The sequence below is a fragment of the Triticum aestivum genome, chromosome 3B (genome assembly GCF_018294505.1).
Source record: "Triticum aestivum cultivar Chinese Spring chromosome 3B, IWGSC CS RefSeq v2.1, whole genome shotgun sequence".
Taxonomy (NCBI): domain Eukaryota; kingdom Viridiplantae; phylum Streptophyta; class Magnoliopsida; order Poales; family Poaceae; genus Triticum; species Triticum aestivum.
Genome location: NC_057801.1, coordinates 360,850,433 through 360,872,713, shown reverse-complemented (window position 1 = coordinate 360,872,713; position 22,281 = coordinate 360,850,433).

Here is a 22,281-nt window from a genome sequence, read left to right as displayed (position 1 = left end):
TCGATGTAACTCTTTTTGCGGTGTGTTTGTCGAGATCCGATGAATTGTGGGTTTATGATCAAGTTTATCTATGAGAAATATTTGAATCTCCTCTGAATTCTTTTATGTGTGATTAAGTTATCTTTGCAAGTCTCTTCGAATTATCAGTTTGGTTTGGCCTACTAGATTGATCTTTCTTGCAATGGGAGAAGTGCTTAGCTTTGGGTTCAATCTTGCGGTGTCCTTTCCCAGTGACAGCAGGGGCAGCAAGGCACGTATTATAATTTTGCCATCGAGGATAAAAAAATGGGGTTTATATCATATTGCATGAGTTTATCCCTCTACATCATGTCATCTTTCTTAAAGTGTTACTCTGTTCTTTATGAACTTAATACTCTAGATGCATGCTGGATAGCTGTCGATGTGTGGAGTAATAGTAGTAGATTCAGACAGGAGTCGGTCTACTTTTCACGGACGTGATGCCTATATACATGATCATGCCTAGATAATCTCATAATTATTGGCTTTTCTATCAATTGCTCGACAGTAATTTGTTCACCCACAGTAATACTTATGCTATCTTGAGAGAAGCCACTAGTGAAACCTATGGCCCCAAGGTCTATCTGTTATCATATAAGCTTTCAATCTACTTTTATTTGTGTCTTTACTTTTCCAATCTATATCATAAAATACCAAAAATATATTTATCTTATCATATTATCTCTATCAGATCTCACTTTCGCAAGTGGCCTTGAAGGGATTGACAACCCCTTATTGTGTTGGTTGCGAGTTCTTGTTTGTTTGTGTAGGTGCGTGGGACTTTTGAGGAGCCTCTTACTGGATTGATACCTTGGTTCTCAAAAACTGAGGGAAATACTTACGCTACTATTGTTGCATCACCCTTTCCTCTTCAAGGAAAACCAACGCAAGCTCAAGATGTAGCAAGAAGGATTTATGGCGCCGTGTCGGGGAGGTCTTCGCTCAAGTCAAGACATACCAAGTACCCATCACAAACTCATCTCCCTCGCACTTACATTATTTGCCATTTGCCTCTCGTTTTCCTCTCCCCCACTTCACCCTTGCCATTTTATTTGCCCTCTCTTTCCCAATCTCCTCTCTCTTTCCCTTGCCTTTTTGCTTGCTTGTGTGTTGGATTACTTGTCACGATGGCGCAAGATAATACCAAATTGTGTGACTTTTCCAATACCACTAATAATGATTTCTTTAGTACTCCGATTGCTCCTCTTAATGATGTTGATTCTTGTGAAATCAATGCTGCTTTGCTGAATCTTGTTATGAAAGATCAATTCTCCGGCCTTCCTAGTGAAGATGCCGCTACCCATCTAAACAATTTTGTTGATTTGTGTGAGATGCAAAAGAAGAAAGATACGGATAATGATATTGTTAAATTGAAGTTATTTCCGTTTTCACTTAGAGATCGTGCTAAAGTTTGGTTCTCGTCTTGGCCTAAGAATAGTATTGATTCATGGAATAAGTGCAAAGATGCTTTTATCTCTAAATATTTTCCTCCCGCTAAGATCATCTCTCTTAGGAATGATATTATGAATTTTAAACAACTTGATCATGAGCATGTTACCCAATCTTGGGAAAGAATGAAATTGATGATTCGCAATTGCCCTACTCATTGTTTGAATTTATGGATGATCATACAAAAAAATTATTGAATTTTTCTTCTAGAAATCTTTTAGATTTGGCCTTGGGAGGCACGTTTATGGAAATCACCTTAGGAGAAGCTACGAAACTCCTTGATAATATTATGGCTAATTATTCTCAATGGCACACCGAAAGATCTACTAGTAAAAAAGTGCATGCTATAGAAGAAATTAATGTTTTGAGTGGAAAGATGGATGAACTTATGAAATTGTTTGCTACTAAGAGTGCCTCTATTGATCCCAATGATATGCCTTTGTCTACTTTGATTGAGAATAATAATGAATCTATGGATGTGAATTTTGTTGGTAGGAATAATTTTGGTAACAATGCTTATAGAGGAAACTTTAATCCTAGACTGTTCCCTAGTAATTCCTCTAATAATTATGGAAATTCCTACAATTATTCTTATGGTAATTTTAATAAGATGCCCTCTGATTTTGAGAATAGTGTGAAAGAATTTATGATCTCTCAAAAGAATTTTAATGCCATGCTTGAAGAAAAATTGCTTAAAGTTGATGATTTGGCTAGGAACATTGATAGACGTTCGCTTGATGTTGATTCTTTGAAACTTAGATCTACTCCTCCTAAGCATGAGATCAATGAGTCTCTCAAAGCTATGAAAATTTCCATTGATGAGTGCAAAGAAAGAACCGCTAGATTGTGTGCTAAGAAAGATTGCTTTGTAAAAGCGTGTTCTTCTAGTTTCCATGAAAATAATGATGAAGATCTAAAAGTTATTGATGTGTCCCCATTAAATCTTTGTTTTGCAATATGAATCTTAATAATGATGGGACTGGAGATGAGTCAACTTTAGTTAAAAGGCGTTTCAATGATTCGGAGTTCTTAGATCTTGATGCTAAATTTGGTAAAAGTGGGATTGGAGAGGTCAAGACTTTAAATAGCATTGAACCCACTATCTTGGATTTCAAGGAATTTAATTATGATAATTGTTCTTTAGAAGGTTGTATTTCCTTGTTGCAATCCGTGTTGAATTCTCCTCATGCTTATAGTCAAAATAAAGCCTTTACCAAACATATTATTGATGTCTTGATGCAATCTTTTGATGAAAAACTTAAGTTGGAAGTTTCTATACCTAGAAAACTTAACGATGAGTGGGAACCTACTATAAAGATTAAAATTAAAGATCATTAGTATTATGCTTTATGTGATTTGGGTGCTAGTGTTTCCACAATTCCGAAAACTTTATGTGATATTCTAGGTTTCCATGATCTTGATGATTGCTCTTTAAATTTGCACCTCGCGGATTCCACCATTAAAAAGCCTATGGGAAGGATCAATGATGTTCTCATTGTTGCAAATAGGAATTTGGTGCCCGTAGATTTTATCGTTCTTGATATAGATTGCAATCTTTCATGTCCTATTATTCTTGGTAGACCATTCCTTAGAACGATTGGTGCGATTACTGATATGAAGGAAGGGAATATTAGATTCCAATTTCCATTAAGGAAAGGCATGGAGCAGTTTCCAATAAATAAAGTCAAATTACCATATGAATCTATCATGTGAGCTACTTATGAAATAGATGCCAAAGATGGCACTACTTAGATCTATCCTTGCTTTTATGCCTAGCTAGGGGCGTTAAATGATAGCGCTAGTTGGGAGGCAACCCAATTTTATTTTAGTTTTTTTGTTTTTGCTTCTTTTTAGTAATAAATTTTGCATCTACCTTCTTTTTAGATGTGTTTTTATGTTTTAATTAGTGTTTGTGCCAAGTAGAACCTATAGGATAACCTATGGTGATAGTTACTTTGATTCTGCTGAAAAACAGAAACTTTGCACGCACGAAAATAATTTTGATAATTCACAGAAACGTGATTTTGTGTTGATTATTCTTGATTTAGATCAATAGACAAATTTACCAGGACTTCCTATTTTGGAAGGATTTTTAGAGTTCCAGAAGTATTCGAGAGTTACAGATTGCTACAGACTGTTCAGTTTTTGACAGATTCTGCTTTTCGTGTGTTGTTTGCTTATTTTGATGCATCTATGGCTAGTATGTGGGGGTATGAACCATAGAGAAGTTGGAATACAGTAGATTTAACACCAATATAAATAAAGAATGAGTTCATTAAAGTACCTTATGTGGTGGTTTTTCTTTCTTGCACTAACGGAGCTTATGAGATTTCCTGTTGAGTTTTGTGTTGTGAAGTTTTCAAGTTTTGGGTAAAGATTTGATGGACTATGGAATAAGGAGTGGCAAGAGCCTAAGCTTGGGGATGCCCGTGGAACCCCAAGATATTCAAGAATAGCCAAAAGCCTAAGCTTGGGGATGCCCCCGTAAGGCATCCCCTCTTTCGTCTTCATTTATCGGTAACTTTACTTGGAGCTATATTTTTATTCGCCACATGATATGTGTTTTGCTTGGAGCGTCCTGTATGATATTAGTCTTTGCTTTTTAGTTTACCACAATCATCCTTGCTGTACACACCTTTTGGTAGAAACCGACTTGATTGGAATTTATTAGAATACTCTATGTGCTTAACTTATATCTTTTGAGCTAGATAGTTTTGCTCTAGTGCTTCACTTATATCTTTTAGAGCACGGCGGTGGCTTAATTTTGAAGAAATTGTTGATCTCTAATGCTTCACTTATATTATTTTGAGAGTATCTTAGAACAGCATGGTATTTGCTATGGTTATAAAATTGGTCCTAGAATGATGGGCATCCAAGTTGGGTATAATAAAAACTATCATAGGAAGGGAATTGGATGCTATGATCAATTTGATGCTTGATAATTGTTTTGAGATATTAGGATGGTGATATTATAGTCATGCTAGTTGGGTGATTATGAATTTAAAGAATACTTGTGTTGAAGTTTGTGATTCCCGTAGCATGCACGTATAGTTAACCGTCTTGTGATGAAGTTGGAGCACAATTTTATTTATTTATTGTCTTCCTTATGAGTGGCGGTCGGGGACGACCGATGGTCTTTTCCTACCAATCTATCCCCCTAGGAGCATGCACATAGTACTTTGTTCTTGATAACTTGTAGATTTTTGCAATAAGTATATGAGTTCTTTATGACTAATGTTGAATCCATGGATTATACACACTCTCATCTTCCACCATTGCTAGCCTCTCTTGTGCCATGCAACTTTCGTCGGTACCATATACCTTCCTCAAAACAGACACCATATGTAGCGACCAGACCTCAAACAGTCCGATCTCTGTGCTTTAGTGTCATCCCTGGATCAGTAATGCTGACACGTACAGTACTTGAAGGATTTATAACAGTGTAGCAATCACACACTTATTACATCGTATGTCTCCAAAAGAGAACTATTACAATAAATATGGCTTAAGGCCATCTAATAATGATAATAGTGGAAGGCTTGGAAGATAAGTGAGTCCATCAAATCCAACGACATCACTGAGTATAGAACCACGACCTAAGGCACCTTACTCGTTGTCTGAAAAGTCTGCAACATGAACGTTGCAGCCCGAAAACGGGTCAGCACATGGAATATGCTGGCAATGTAACACATAGAGAGTAATGAACAGAGATATGCTATACTACATGCATATATGGCTGGTGGAAAAGCTCTACGGTTACAGTTTTGCATAAAGCCAATTTTTCCCTACTGCAAAAGGAATAAATTTTATTTAGCTATCATGGTGGTTGTTAAACATTGAGAAGATAGACATCCTCTCAATCCCAATTAAGCATCATCATTAAAACCCAACAATATTAATTATAGTAACACGATGAGATTCACATGATAATCCAAGTACTAGATACTCAAAACGTCCATAACCGGGGACACGGCTAAGCATGATTAGTTTATACACTCTGCAGAGGTTTGCGCACTTTTCCCCACAAGACTCGATCTCCTCCGTTGGATTTCTCGCACTACATGGTGTTTGAGAAACGGATGACCGAGACATAGTCTTTCAGAAGCGCTAGCACCTTACGATCGGGTAGATAGTTACACCTACTTTCCCCTACATCTGCTAGTTTACCACTGTAAGAGTTCGCAGGACTTAATCAACTATGCCAGAGCCCATAGTAGCTTGTGGCTGCACACGGAAGTTCTAGCATGAATAATCTCATGATTCCTTTGAGCCTGGGTGGCGGTCCATAAAGAAAAACAGGCAATCGCTGGAATACCCAAGTGCCTCAATCCACCCAGATGTGTATTAAACTTGCCACCTTAAATAAACCATTAAATAACAATCTCACATCTGTCATGGATACACTCACCCAATCCACGTCTACTAGCATAGCATGGCATAATAAGCAAACGTAGAGTAAATCCCAAGGGTTTGATAATAAAACAGGTAATAGGTACTACCTCATCTACTTCCCAAAAGCCACATATTAATCAGATCCTAATCATGCAATTGTTTGAGGATTGATCTAATGCAATAAAACTGGGTAGTAAAGAGGTATGATCAAAGTGTACTTGCCTTGCTGATGATCCGTGAAACCTAGAGATTCGAAGTAGCAAGCGGCGCACTCCGGGTACTCTATCGCTAATAAAAAAGTATACAATAAGTACTCATCTAATGCACGGGTAAAACTCAAATAAGAGAACTAATCAGGAAGTTCAACTTAAGAACTCTGGTTTGCAAAAAGAATCAAATCGAACGAAGAACCGAAACACAAACGGCGAAAGAAACGGGCTTCGTTTACTAATCTGGACCTAAGTAAAATTTTACAGAAGCAAAAACTTGTTTGAGTTGGTTAAACGGAAAGAGGGTTTCGAGAGGAAACTCTAGGCGCTTGAATCGCCTGATTCCGATAAACGAGCGAAAAGTTATACTAGAACGAAAATCGGATCAGAAATCGCGATCAGAAATAACCGCGGAAAATCCGAGAATAAGAAAAACTAACGAACAGATTAACGAACGAACGTTCGTTAATTGAGACTAAACAGTGAACTCGTCCGTTAAAACGAACGAACGGGCGAACGCTTACTAAATAAATAAACCGGAAAAAAATAAACTGATCTATTTAAAAAAATGAAACTAGGGTTTTTCTAAAAAAACGGATCGATTTCTTTAGAAAAATCGGGCGGCGGGGCGGCTACCTCGGCTCGGACTCCGGCGATGCTCCGGCAGGGTTGCGGGGCAGCGGCGACAGGCGTCAGCGGCGGCGGCGGCTGGCGGCGGCGAAGACGGTGGAGGAGTGCGGCGGCGCCTGCGGCTTGGGGCTCCAGGGGGCCCCGGCTTGGTATTTAAAGCGGGGGGTGCGGTGGCTTGGGGGAGGGGGCAAGGCGGCGGGGGGGAGGAGTCCGGCTTGGACTCCGTGTCCGGGTCGGCGGCAGCAGTGGCGCGGCTCCGTGCGGGAGACGGCGGCGGCGGGAGGCGGGCCGGCCTGGCTCGGCTGGGCTTCGGCCCAGTCGGGCGCACACCCGTTTTTTTAAAACAATTCCGCCGAAACTAAGAAAAATCCTAGAAAAATAAATAAGAATCTAAAAATGCCAAAACAAAATTTCACCATCTAAATAAAATATTTAGAACGAGATGAACATTTTGTTGGCCCTAAAATGCAGTTTTGAAAAACGTGCAATTTTTCCTAAATTCAAATAAAATAGCAAAAACTCCAAAATAAACCTTATTTGATTTTTTTATTAAATCCTCAACATTTCTTTATTTTGGGAAAGTCATTTTATTCCCTCTCTCATATTTTTATAATTAAAATAATTGAAGATAAAATAAATAAAACCAAATGATCCTATTATCAAAATTTGAGAAAACTCAAATATGAAATTAACGAAATCCCCAACTCTCTCTGAGGGTCCTTGAGTTGCGTAGAATTTCTAGGATCAAACCAAAAGCAAGATAAAATATGATATGCATTGATGATCTAGTGTATAACATTCCAAATTGAAATTTTGGGATGTTACAAACCTACCCCCCTTAAGATGAATCTCGCCCTTGAGATTTGGGTTGGCTAGAAAATATGTGAGGGTGGTCCTTCAGCAGATCTTCCTGTCACTCCCAGGTGGCTTCATCCTCGGTGTGGTGGCTCCACTGAACTTTGTAAAACTTGATAACCTTGATGCGGGTGACTCGGCTGGCATACTCGAGAATCTTGACTGGTTTCTCCTCATAGGTCAAATCACTATCCAACTGAATCGCTTCCAACGGCATTGTATCTCTCAGCGGTATATCAACCATCTCTGCATGGCACTTCTTCAACTGGGAAACGTGGAACACATCTTGAACTCCTCACAATCCTTCGGGCAACTCCAACTTGTAGGCAACTTCTCCCATACGCTCCAAAACTTTGTATGGTCCCACAAAACGTGGCGCTAACTTTCCCTTAACTCCAAAGCGCTTAACTCCCCGAAGTGGAGATACACGAAGATAAACTCTGTCTCCGACTTCGTAAACTGTCTCCTTGCATTTAGAATCTGCGTAGCTCTTCTGCCTGGACTGGGCTACTTTGAGCCTATCGCGAATCAACTTCACCTTCTGTTCAGACTCCTTAATGAAATCCGGTCCAAACAACTGGCGGTCTCCAACTTCATCCCACGACAATGGGGTCCTGCACAAGGCTTCGAAAGGGGTCGTCTTCAAACTGGATTGATAACTATTATTGTAAGAGAACTCTGCATATGGCAAATTGTTGTCCCAACTAGGTCCATAATCTAGCGCACAAGCTCTCAGCATATCCTCCAAAATCTGATTGACTCTCTCGGTCTGTCCATCTGTCTGTGGATGAAAGGTTGTATTGAACTCTAGCCTGGTACCCAAAGTTTCGTGCAACTGATTCCAGAACTTTGAGGTAAACTGGGTTCCTCTATCTGATACAATGCTCCTCGGAACTCCATGCAGACATACGATCCTGGTCATCTATATCTTTGCCAACTTAGCACTGGTGTAAGTGGTCTTCACTGGGATGAAATGAGCTACCTTCGTCAAATGACTACAACCCAAATCGAGTCGTAGCCTGAACGAGTCCTGGGCAATCCCGTGATAAAATCCATGCCTAACTTATCCCACTTCCATTTAGGTATTGGCAATGGTTGTAACAATCCTGCTGGCTTTTGATGCTCTGCCTTCACTCTCTAACAGACATCACATACTGCTACATACTCCGCAATATCCTTCTTCATTCTGGTCCACCAGAAAGTATCCTTCAAATCCAAATACATCTTGGTATTTCCTGGGTGAATCGAGTACGGTGAATCATGGGCCTCTTGTAGAATCAACTTCCTGATCTCCGGATCATTAGGCACATAAACGCGGTCCTCAAACCATAAGGTATCGTGCTCATCCTCATGAAATCCTTTAGCTTTTCCTTTGCTCATCTTCTCCTTTATAGAGGCAATCTCCTTGTCGGTCTCCTAAGCTTCTCTGATCTTATCCATCAAAGTAGACTGAATCTCCAATGCTGCTACATAGCCTCTCGGAAATATTTCCAAACATATCTCTCGAAGATCCTCGGCTAACTCCTTTGGTAACTCTCCGATCATGAGTGTGTTTACGTGGCTCTTACGGCTCAACGCATCGGCTACTACATTAGCCTTTTCGGGGTGATAATGCAATCTCATATCATAATCCTTGATGAGCTCCAACCATCTCCTTTGCCGGAGATTCAGCTCCTTCTGTGTGAAAATGTACTTCAAACTCTTGTGATCCGCGTACACCTCACAATGTTTTCCGATGAGAAAATGTCTCCATGTCTTCAATGTGTGCACTACGGCTGCTAACTCCAAATCATGTGTAGAATAATTCAACTCATGGGGCTTAAGCTGTCGTGAAGCATACGAAACAACTCTTCCCTCCTGCATAAGCACTGCTCCAAGTCCTCGACGTGAAGCGTCACAATACACCTCATAATCCTTGCGCTGATCTGGCAAAATCAACACTGGCGATGTAACCAAACGTTTCTTCAACTCCTGGAAACTGGCCTCACATTCCTCAGTCCATTTGAACTTGGTATCCTTCTTTAACAACTCCGTCATGGGCTTCGCAATCTTCGAGAAATTCTCAATGAATCTCCGGTAGTATCCTGCCAGTCCAAGAAAACTCCGGATCTCTCCAACTGTCGTTGGTGCTACCTGATTTGTCACAGTGACAACCTTGGTGGGATCTACTACTATTCCTTCTCCGGATATAACATGTCCGAGGAATCCAACTTCTTTCAACCAAAACTCACATTTGCTGAACTTAGCATATAACTGATGTTCTCTGAGCTTCTCTAGTACCAAACGCAAATGCTCCTTATGCTCTTCTTCATTCTTCGAGTAGACCAAAATATCATCAATGAACACCACGACGAACTTATCCAGAAACTCCATAAATACCTTGTTCATCATGTTCATGAAATAGGCAGGTGCGTTAGTCAGACCAAATGACATAACGGTATATTCATACAGCCCATACCTGGTGGTAAAAGCCGTCTTAGGTATATCCTGCTCTCGAATCTTTAACTGATGGTATCCCGATCGCAAATCGATCTTGGAAAATAACTTAGCTCCTTGCAATTGGTCAAACAAATCATTCATCATTGGCAATGGGTACTTGTTCTTGATTGTTACTTCATTCAGTCCTCGATAATCAACAACCATCCTCAACGATCCATCCTTCTTTTCCACTAGAAGTACTGGTGATCCCCAAGGTGAAGAACTTGGGCGAATATAGCCTTTATCCAGTAACTCCTTAATTTGCTTCTTAATTTCCTCCAAATCTTGTGCGGGCATCCGGTACGGTCTCTTAGATATCGGCCATGTGCTGGCAAAAGCTCAATCAAAAACTCAATGTCTCTATCTGGTGGCATGCCTGACAACTCTTCTGGAAATACATCAGGGAAATCCTTCACCACTGGTACTTCCTCCTGCACAACTCCTGATAAGGAATTTACTTGTGTCCTCTTTGACTCATGTTGTGATACATACTTGATCCTTCTCCCTTCCGGGGTGGTAAGCAAAATCGACTTACTGGCACAATCGATGTTTCCTCCATACATCGATAGCCAATCCATACCCAGAATTACATCCAAACCTTGTGATTCCAAAATGATTAAATCCGAGGGGAAAACATGCCTACCTATACTTAATGGCACTTGAAAACATCCTCGACTGGCCATATACTCCGCTCCTGGTGAGCTTACCAACATAGGTGTTCTAAGAACTTTGGTGGGCAGTTTATACTTATCCACAAATCCCCTTGATATGTATGAATGCGATGCACCAGTATCAAAAAGAACGATTGCAGTAAATGACTTAACCAAAAACTTACCTATTACTGCATCTGGTTGGGCTTCAACCTCCTCCACGTTAACGTGGTTCACCTATCACCTGTTGAAAGGGTTCGGCTTCTTCCCAGAGCTTCCATTGCCATTTCCATTCTGGGTTTCAGGACATTCATTTGCATAATGTCCAGTCTTCTGGCACTTATAGCAAGTGACTTGGCTTAGGTCTCTCTTGGTTGGGGTTGACGGGTTGGTACGGTTCTGGCCGTTTCTTCCTCCATTCCCGTTACCATTCTTGGGGGCATTATGATTGTGCGAGCTACCTCCTCCATGGGTATGCTGGAAATGTCCTCCCGATTTCGGGGTAAAAGGTGGCTTCTGCTGAGCTCCAGAATTGTACTTCCCTTGTCCATACTTCCTCTTGTGGTTCTCAATCTGCTGCTTCTTTCCTTCAATCATGAGAGCTCTGTGTACCAACTCCTGGTAGTTGTTGAAAGTTGCTACCATCAATTGCATGCTCAGCTCATCATTCAGTCCTTCCAGAAACTTCTCCTGCTTAGCTGCATCTGTAGCAACGTCATCTGGGGCATAACGTGCTAATTTACTAAAGTCATCCACATACTGGCCAACTGTCCGTCCTCCTTGGCGTAAGTTGCGAAACTCACGCTTCTTCATGGCCATAGCTCCTGCTGAAACATGGGCAGTACGGAAAGCCTGCTGAAACTGATCCCATGTGACAGTGTCGATAGGATAAGTGGCTGTGAAATTCTCCCACCATGATGTTGCGGGTCCTTCAAGCTGATGTGCGGCAAAACGCACCCTCTCCGCATCTGTGCATCCTGCAGTGGTCAACTCCCTTGATGTCTTGCGGAGCCAATCATCTGCGACAATCGGCTAGGTGCTACTGGAGAACACCGGCGGATTCAGCCTAAGGAAACGGGTTAAGTGATCAATAGGTGGTGGCGGTGGTGGGTTGTTGTTGTTGTTATTCCCCTGATTCTGATTCTGGACTAGCAACTGCATCAACGCATTCTACTGCTCGATCAACTGAGTGAGCTCCGGCGGGAAAGCAAATCCATTGTCATGTCTCAAGAGGCATCTGAGGGTTTAGAAAAGATGAGAATATAGAATAGAATGAGGTCTAGAGAGAAAACACTACCCATATGCACATGAGACAAAATGAAAACAAAATCACTTCATTCAATCAAACAAGGGCATACAACAGTCTAACTATCGTTATAAAAGTGCTCGGGCTATACTAGATACATGGGAGAATACTACTATTGTTATGGTGGTCGACTAGAAAAACTGCTCTGATGAAGACTCCATGATATCTACTCCAGCTTCATCAACATAGTCATCATCGCTATCGTCTGGGTCCGAGTCGGTGTCGTCGATGATGATGTAGTTCTCTGGACAAGTGCAATCATCTTCTCCTCCAGTTGCGGGAAATCCCATGAACACTTTTAGCTTCTTCTTCAGATCATCGTTCTTCTCCACTAGTATTTCTACTTCCTCCTCATATCCATCACGTGTAGACTTGAGTTCTTCCTCCAGCTCCGTGATCTTGGTCATGGCCTTCTTCAGGTCTATCATGCATGCGCACATCTGGTTCTCCTGGCGTCGAATGTGCTAGTTTAACTCCTGGATGAAAGCTGCAATTGATCTATCCTTCCTGGTGTTGATCATCTCCCATTGCTCATCTCAGCGCCCACAAATCTAGTAGATAGTATCCTTGAGATCCCTGTGGTAAACTTCTCCAATACGTCCCATTGTGATGTGGGCTGCCATGCTCTTTCCTAGACTCCAGATTGGTGCATCAAAGGAAAACTCTATGGGCTCAGTGACGGGCATGAACGTCCTTCCTAGAACTTGAACTTGAATCATCCAGCGGTCCTCTTCAGGTAAAGTGGCGTTGTAGGTCCCAGTGAAGCTTGGTTCTCTGATGTTCAGGTATCTAGTGACTTCCTTCAAGTGGCATCCAAAGGGTGTATCTTCATCCGGTTGTGTGAACTTGTTCCTTGCATCCGCCATCATAAAAGAATAGAAAAGATGAGGAGTCAGAAATGAGAAGAGTGAGTAGTGATCTAGGGCTTTTAGCTTAGTGGTTGTGTCCTACAGTCAACGTGTGCTTTGATACCATCTTGTAGCAACCAGACCTCAAACAGTCCGATCTATGTGCTTTAGTGTCATCCCTGGATCAGTAATGCTGACACGCACAGTACTTGAAGGATTTATAACAGAGTAGCAACCACACCCTTATTACATCGTATGTCTCCAAAAGAGAACTATTACAATAAATATGGCTTAAGGCCATCTAATAACGATAACAGCGGAAGGCTTGGAAGACAAGTGAGTCCATCAACTCCAACGGCATCACCGAGTATAGAACCACGACCTAAGGCACCTTACTCATCATTTGGAAAGTCTGCAACATGAACGTTGCAGCCCGAAAATGGGTCAGCACATGGAATATGCTGGCAATGTAACACATAGAGCGTAATGAACAGAAATATGCTATACTACATGCATATATGGCTGGTGGAAAAGCTCTACGTTTACAGTTTTTTCATAAAGCCAATTTTTCCCTACTACAAAAGGAATAAATTTTATTTAGCTATCATGGTGGTTGTTAAACATTGAGAAGATAGACATCTTCTCAATCCCAATTAAGCATCATCATTAAAACCCAACAATATTAATTAAAGTAACATGATGAGATTCACATGATAATCCAAGTACTAGATACTCAAAACGTCCATAACCGGGGACACGGCTAAGCATGATTAGTTTATACACTCTGCAGAGGTTTGCGCACTTTTCCCCAATAGACTCGATCTCGTCCGTTGGATTTCTCGCACTACATGGTGTTTGAGAAACGGATGACCAAAACATAGTCTTTCAGAAGCGCTAGCACCTTACGATCGGGTAGACAGTTACACCTACTTTCCCCTACATCTGCTAGTCTACCACTGTAAGAGTTCGCATGACTTAATCAACTATGCTAGAGCCCATAGTAGCTTGTGGCTGCACACGGAAGTTTCTAGCATGAATAATCTCATGATCCTTTTGAGCCTGGGTGGCGGTCCATAAAGAAAAACAGGCAATTACTGGAGTACCCAGGTGCCTCAATCCACCCAGATGTCTATTAAACTTGCCACCTTAAATAAACCATTAAATAACAATCTCACATCTGTCATGGATACACTCACCCAATGCACGTCTACTAGCATAGCATGGCATAATAAGCAAACGTAGAGTAACTCCCAAGGGTTTGATAATAAAACAGGTAATAGGTACTACCTCATATACTTCCCAAAACCCACATATTAATCAGATCCTAATCATGCAATTGTTTGAGGATTGATCTAATGCAATAAAACTGGGTAGGAAAGAGGTATGATCAAAGTGTTACTTGCCTTGCTGATGATTCGTGAAACCTATAGATTTGAAGTAGCAAGCGGCGCACTCCGGGTACTCTATCACAAACAAACAAGCATACCATAAGTACTCGTCTAATGCACGGGTAAAACTCAAATAAGAGAACTAACCAGAAAGTTCAACTTAAGAACTCTAGTTTGCAAAAAGAATCAAATCGAATGAAGAATCAAAACACAAACGGCGAAAGAAACGGGATTCATTTACTAATCTGGACCTAAGTCAAATTTTACAGAAGCAAAAATTTGTTTGAGCTAGTTAAACGGAAAAGGGTTTCGAGACGAAACTCTAGGCGCTTGAATCGCCTGATTCCGGTAAATGAGCGAAAAGTCATACTAGAACGAAAATCGGATCAGAAATCGCGATCCGAAATAACCGCGGAAAATCCGAGAATAAGAAAAAATAACGAACAGATTAACGAAGGAACGTTCGTTAACTAAGACTAAACAGTGAACTCGTCCATTAAAATGAACTAACGGACGAACGCTCGCTAAATAAATAAACCGGAAAAAAAATAAACATATCTATTTAAAAAAACGAAACTAGGGTTTTTCTAAAAAAAATGGATCAATTTCTTTAGAAAAACCGGGCGGCGGGGCGGCTACCTCGGCTCGAGCTCCGGCGATGCTCCGGCGGGGTCCGGCGGGGCTGCGGGGCGGCGTGGGGTGCGGGGCGGCGGCTCCCTGGCGGCGGCGGCGCTAGGCGGCGGCGGCGCTAAGCGGCGGGGCGGCGGTTGCGGCGGCGGTGGAGGAGTGTGGCAGCGGCGGCTGTGGCTTGGGGCTCCAGGGGGCCCCCGGCTTCGTATTTAACGGGGGGGTGCGGTGGCTTGGGGGAGGGGGCAAGGCGGCAGCGGGGAGGAGTCCGGCTCGGACTCCGTGTCCGGGTCGTTGGCGGCGGCGGTGCGGCTCCGCACGGGAAACGGCGGCGGCGGGAGGCGGGCCGGCTTGGCTCGGCTGGGCTTCGGCCCAGTCGGGCGCGCGCGCATTTTTTTTAAACAATTCCGCCGAAGCTAAGAAAAATTCTAGAAAAATAAATAAAAATCTGAAAATGCCAAAACAAATTTTCACCGTCTAAATAAAATATTCAGAACGAGATGAACATTTTCTTGGCCGTAAAATGCAGTTTTGAAAAACGTGCAATTTTCCTTAATTCAAATAAAATAGCAAAAACTCCAAAATAAACCTTATTTGATTTTTTTATTAAATTCTCAATATTTGTTTATTTTGGGAAAGTCATTTTATTCCCTCTCTCATATTTTTATAATGGAAATAATTGAAGATAAAATAAATAAAACCAAATGATCCTATTATCAAAATTTGAGAAAACTCAAATATGAAATTAACGAAATCCCCAACTCTCTCCGAGGGTCCTTGAGTTGCGTAGAATTTCTATGATCAAACCAAAAGCAAGATAAAATATGATATGCATTGATGATCTAGTGTATAACATTCCAAATTGAAAATTTGGGATGTTACACCATACCTACCTATTATGGCATTTTCATAGCCATTCCGAGATATATTGCCATGCAACTTTCCGCCGTTCCGTTTATTATGACACGCATCATCATTGTCATATTGCTCTTTCCATGATCATGTAGTTGACATCGTATTTGTGGCAAGGCCACCTTCATAATTTTCATACATGTTACTCTTGATTCATTGCATATTCCGGTACACCGCCGAAGGCATTCATATAGAGTCATATCTTGTTGAAGTATTGAGTTGTAATCTTGAGTTGTAAGTAAATAAAGTGTGATGATCTTCATTATTAGAGCATTGTCCCAGTGAGGAAAGGATGATCGAGACTATGATTCCCCCACAAGTCGGGATGAGACTTCGGACATTATAGAAAAAAGAGAAAGGCCAAAAGAAAAAAAGAAGGGGCCCAAAAGAAAAAAAGAGAGAAAAAAGTGAAAGAGAAAAAAAAGAGAAAAAGAGAGAAGGGACAATGCTACTATCCTTTTTACCACACTTGTGCTTCAAAGTAGCACCATGATCTTCATGATAGAGAGTCTCCTATGTTGTCACTTTCATATACTAGTGGGAATTTTTCATTATAAAACTTGGCTTGTATATTCCAATGATGGGCTTCCTCAAAATGCCTTAGGTCTTCGTGAGCAAGCAAGTTGGATGAACACCCACTTAGTTTCTTTTGATGAGCTTTCATACATTTATAGCTCTAGTGCATCCGTTGCATGGCAATCCCTACTCACTCACATTGATATCTATTGATGGGCATCTCCATAGCCCATTGATACGCCTAGTTGATGTGAGACTATCTTCTCCTTTTTTGTCTTCTCCAGAACCACCATTTTATTCCACATATAGTGCTATGTCCATGGCTCACGCTCATGTATTGCGTAAAAGTTGAAAAAGTTTGAGATTACTAAAGTATGAAATAATTGCTTGGCTTGTCATCCGGGTTGTGCATGATTAAATACTTTGTGTGATGAAGATAGAGCAACAGCCAGACTATATGATTTTGTAGGGATAAATTTCTTTAGCCATGTTATTTTGAGAAGACATGATTACTTTGATTAGTTTGCTTGAAGTATTACTATTTCTTATATCAATATGAACTTTATTTTGGATCATTTGGATCTAAAAATTCATGCCACGATAAAGAAAATTACATTGAGAATTATGCTAGGTAGCATTCCACATCAAAAATTCTGTTTTTATCATTTACCTACTCGAGGACGAGCAGGAATTAAGCTTGGGGATGCTTGATACGTCTTCAACGTATCTATAATTTTTGATTGTTCCATGCTATTATATTACCCGTTTTGGATGTTTATGGGCTTTACTTTACATATTTATATCATTTTTGGGACTAACCTACTAACCGGAGGCCTAACCCTTATTGCTGTTTTTTGCCTATTTTAGTGTTTTGGAGAAAAGGAATGTCAAACGGAGTCCAAACGGAATGAAATCTCCGGGAGCGTGATTTTTGGAACAAATGTGATCCAGAGGACTTGGAGTGGAAGTCAAGAAACAAGGGAGGCGGCCACGAGGGTGCCCGGCGCGCCCCCCACCCTCGTGGGCCCCTCGGGCGTCCACCGACCTACTTATTCCTCCTATATATACCCATGTACCCCGAAAACATCAGAAGCGACCACAAAAACCTAATTCCACTGCCGTAACCTTTTGTATCCGCGAGATCCCATCTTGGAGCCTTTGCCAGCGCTCCGCCGGAGGGGGAATCGATCACGGAGGGCCTCTACATCATCTCCAAGGCCTCTCCTATGAGTTGTGAGTAGTTTACCACAGACCTTCGGGTCCATAGTTATTAGCTACATGGCTTCTTCTCTCTCTTTGGATCTCAATACCATGTTCTCCTCGATCTTCTTGGAGATCTATTCGATGTATCTCTTTTTGCGGTGTGTTTGTCGAGATCCGATGAATTGTGGGTTTATGATCAAGTTTATCAATGAGAAATATTTGAATCTCCTCTGAATTCTTTTATGTGTGATTATGTTATCTTTGCAAGTCTCTTCGAATTATCAGTTTGGTTTGGCCTACTAGATTGATCTTTCTTGCAATGGGAGAAGTGCTTAGCTTTGGGTTCAATCTTGCGGTGTCCTTTCCCAGTGACAGCAGGGGCAGCAAGGCACGTATTGTATTGTTGCCATCGAGGATAAAAAGATGGGGTTTATATCATATTGCATGAGTTTATCCCTCTACATCATGTCATCTTTCTTAAAGCGTTACTCTGTTCTTTATGAACTTAATACTTTAGATGCATGCTAGATAGCGGTCGATGTGTGGAGTAATAGTAGTAGATGCAAGCAGGAGTCGGTCTACTTGTCACGGACGTGATGCCTATATACATGATCATGCCTAGATAATCTCATAATTATTCACTTTTTTAACAATTGCTCGACAGTAATTTGTTCACCCACCGTAATACTTATGCGATCTTGAGAGAAGCCACTAGTGAAACCTATGGCCCCCGGGTCTATCTCTTATAATATAAGCTTTCAATCTACTTTTATTTGCATCTTTACTTTTCCAATCTATATCATAAAATACCAAAAATATATTTATCTTATCATATTATCTCTATCAGATCTCACTTTCGCATGTGGCCTTGAAGGGATTGACAACCCCTTTATTGCGTTGGTTGCGAGTTCTTGTTTGTTTGTGTAGGTGCATGGGACTTTTGAGGACCTCCTACTAGATTGATGTGATGCCCGGATAATTAAGCTATAGTAAACCTCTGTTAATGAGGCCACGTCACCACGGTTACTGTTCCTAATCTCGCGTTAATTCGAAACAGGTTCGAATTCAAATTCAAAATCAAGCAAACAATAAAAGTTTTTAAATATTAAAACTAAAATGTTTGGAGTGAGCCAAATAATGCATAGGTAATTATGGTGGAGAAACAACAGTTTTATAAAATGTGTAATTACTCTAAAATGAGCAGAACAACATCTAAAACTAATAATTAAATGCTTTTTATAATATATAAAATATTAAACTAATTTATGTGTGAGCCCAGGTTATTATGGCAGTAGAATAAGTAGTAACATTATTTTCGGAACTAAATTTATATATTATAAAACTAAAGTAAAGTGTGTCTAAAATAAAATAGAAAGTAATAAATAAAAGGGAAGGAAAACAAACAAACAAGAAAAAGGAAAGGAGAAATCCCCCGTGTTCACATAAGCCCAGTACTAACACTGTACCAGGCCCAACCCAGCTGACCGGCCTTTTCCCCTACCTCTCGCAGGGGAGAGGCAGAGCCGTGCGTGCCGGCCATCCATGGCTCTAGGGCCACGTGTCGGCCATCCGCACCCTCCCTCAGCCTACTAAGGCGTCCCCCAGAAACCCTAGCTCACCCTCGTTCATCCCCCCCTCGATCCCCATCGTCCCCCTCTCCTCTGGCTTGATTTTGAGCTCGCAAGCTCATGCGGTCACCGCCGCCTTGCCGTCGTTGACGCGTCCACCAGCCTCTCCGGCATACGGGAGCACATCCTGGAGGTTTGTCGCGCTCTACCGCGTCCGCTCAGGGCATTGGAACAAGGCGGGGAGCTGTGTAGCCGATGCAGTCTTCGTGTTCTTTGTCCGGTCATCGCCGTCTCGCCATCACCATCGCCTCTCCGGTCCACCCCGACCCTCCCCGAGCGTGCCAATGGTCTCGCGGTGAGGAAGTCCTCCGGATCTCTCCTTCCCCCGCTTTGATTCGGTCGCTCTTTGCCGTCTTCGAGCACATCCGATCTCGCGCGTACGCGTACATACGTGCGTGCGTGAGCTGTTGCTGCTTAACCGCTATCTGTAGCTGCTGCGTACTGCTGCCAGCGCGCGCCCGTCCTTGGCCCCTTCTTCGCCTGCAGCTGCTCGCCGGCCATCACCTAGGGCCGCCTCGGAGCCGCTCGCGCCCATCGTTGTCGTGCTCCACTGCCGCCGTCGCCGTGGCCCCGCATCCACTCGTCGCCGCTGCTCACCGTGGCCCGTGCCTACTGGCCGTGCATGCCCTAGCCTGCCCCGCTTGCTTGCCCCCGCTTCCCCCGCGTAGTGCCTCCCTTGGCCAACGCCATGGCCATGGCCGCCGCACACATGCGTGCGTGTGTGCCATCCGCGTGAGGCCTGCTAGCTCACAGCCGGCCAATTAGATTAGGCACTAATTAGCAGCATTAGTTAGGTTAATTAATTGTTAGGTTAGCCTAGTGGCCCAATGATAGAGGGACCCTGTGATAATTAAACAAAAACTAACTAATCTAATAAAGTTAGAGACAATGACAGCCAGGACCCGCCTGCACTATTCATCCTTTGACCATTCAACCTTTGACTGGGTCAACCCAGCCCCACTAGCCCCATAGTCATACTCATAGGCTAGAATAACAGTAGGTGACAAACCTATTTACTATTTTTTTTCGAATTAATTGAAATTCCAGAAAATGATTAAAACTTAGAAAATTAATAGAAAATTAACTGTAAGTCAGATGAAAAAGTTTTCTACATGAAAGTTGCTCAGAACGACGAGACGAATCCGGATACGTAGCCCGTTCGTCCGCCACACATCCCTAGCATAGCAAACACACAACTTTCCCCCTCCAATTCATCTGTTCGAAAATGCGAAACACCGGGAATACTTTCTCGGATGTCCCCCCCCTTCGTCGGTATCACCTCCTACCGCGTTAGGGCACACCTAGCACCGTTACTTGTCTTGCCATGCATCGTCATGCTTATGTTTGCATGGTATTTACTGTTTCTTCCCCCTCTTCTCTTCGGTAGACTACGAGACCGACGTTGCTGATGCCCAGTTCGACTACGGAGTTGGCGACCCCTCCTTCTTGCCAGAGCAACCAGGCAAGCCCCCCCCCCCCCTTGATCACCAGATATCGCCTATTCTTCTCTATACTGCTTGCATTAGAGTAGTGTAGCATGTTACTGTCCAGTTACTCCTATTGTGTTTACATTATGAATCAATTGTCATTCATACCTTCATCCCCAGTTGTTCGTATGCTTCATAGTTTGAAGAGGATACTCAAAAGGTCGGATAGTATTTTAGAGTATATTATGAAGCATACGAACAACTGGGGATGAAGGTATGAACGAAAATTGTAGGTAGTTATTCATAAGGGTATATTGGTGGTAGGGGATTGTAAAGTCGATGGCACAAGGGTCTCGGGAAAACCTCGGAGAGTATCTTCGGAATCTGCTGGTGCAGCAGACGATCATCTGTAATAAGGGGGCTCTCCGGAGGAAAAGTTGTTATGAGAACCTAATGTTAGAGTTTAGCAAATTAATATATCCCGAATAGAAGAGAGTTCAGAGTCCCAGAGTAAAGGTCAAGGAGTAAAAGATCCTAGTACCACCCAATGGCGATGTGGGCCCGTAAGGCACACAACCATGTTAGTAAAAGTTTTTGCAATTTGTAGACTCGACTTCGGCCAAGGAGTGTGGAACGGGATTCCTACAGGCAGTCGGCTCCGGTACCAACTTGTGACGCCCCCGATTCGGTTACTCCTATTCTGTTGCATAGCCTGTCATTGTTGCTACAGTCATTGATACCTTACCCGCAATCCTAAATGCTTAGTATAGGATGCTAGTTTATCATCATTGGCCCTACATTTTTGTCAGTCTGCCTTGCTATACTATCGGGTCGTGATCACTTGGGAGGTGATCACGGGTATATACTATACATATATACATACTATACAGATGGTGACTAAAGTCGGGTCAGCTTGTTGAGTACCCGCAAGTGATTCCGATGTGGGGGCTGGAAGGACAGGTGGCTCCATCCCGGTAGAGGTGGGCCTGGGTTCCCGACGGACCCCGACTGTTACTTTGTGGCGGAGCGACAGGGCAGGTTGAGACCACCTAGGAGAGAGGTGGGCCTGGCCCTGGTCGGCATCCGCAGTTAATTCAAAATAACACGCTTAACGAGATCTTGGTATTTGATCTGAGTCTGGCCACTAGCCTATACGAACTAACCAACTACGCGGGAAAGATATGGGCACTCGACGTCGTGGTATCAGCCGAAGCCTTCTTGACGTCAGCGACGGAGCGGCGCGCGCCGGATTGGATCGCGTAACATGACTTCCTTTGTAATGGAGGTTGCTAGGTCTGCTTCCGGCCGCCCTCGCAACATGCAGGTGTGCAATGGGCGATGGGCCCAGACCCCTGCGCGCATAGGATTTAGACCGGCGTGTTGACATCTTTGTTGTGCCTAGGTGGGGCTGCGACGTGTTGATCTTCCGAGGCCGGGCATGACCCAGGAAAGTGTGTCCGGCCAAATAGGATCGAGCGTGTTGGGAAATGTGGTGCACCCCTGCAGGGAAGTTTATCTATCGAATAGCCGTGTCCCTCGGTAAAAGGACGACCCGGAGTTGTACCTTGACCTTATGACAACTAGAACCGGATACTTAATAAAACACACCCAGACAAGTTCCACAGACAACCCGGTGATCGCTTTTCCACAGGGCAACGAGGGGAGGATCGCCGGGTAGGACTATGCTATGCGATGCTACTTGGAGGACTATAATCTACTCTCTTCTACATGCTGCAAGACGGAGG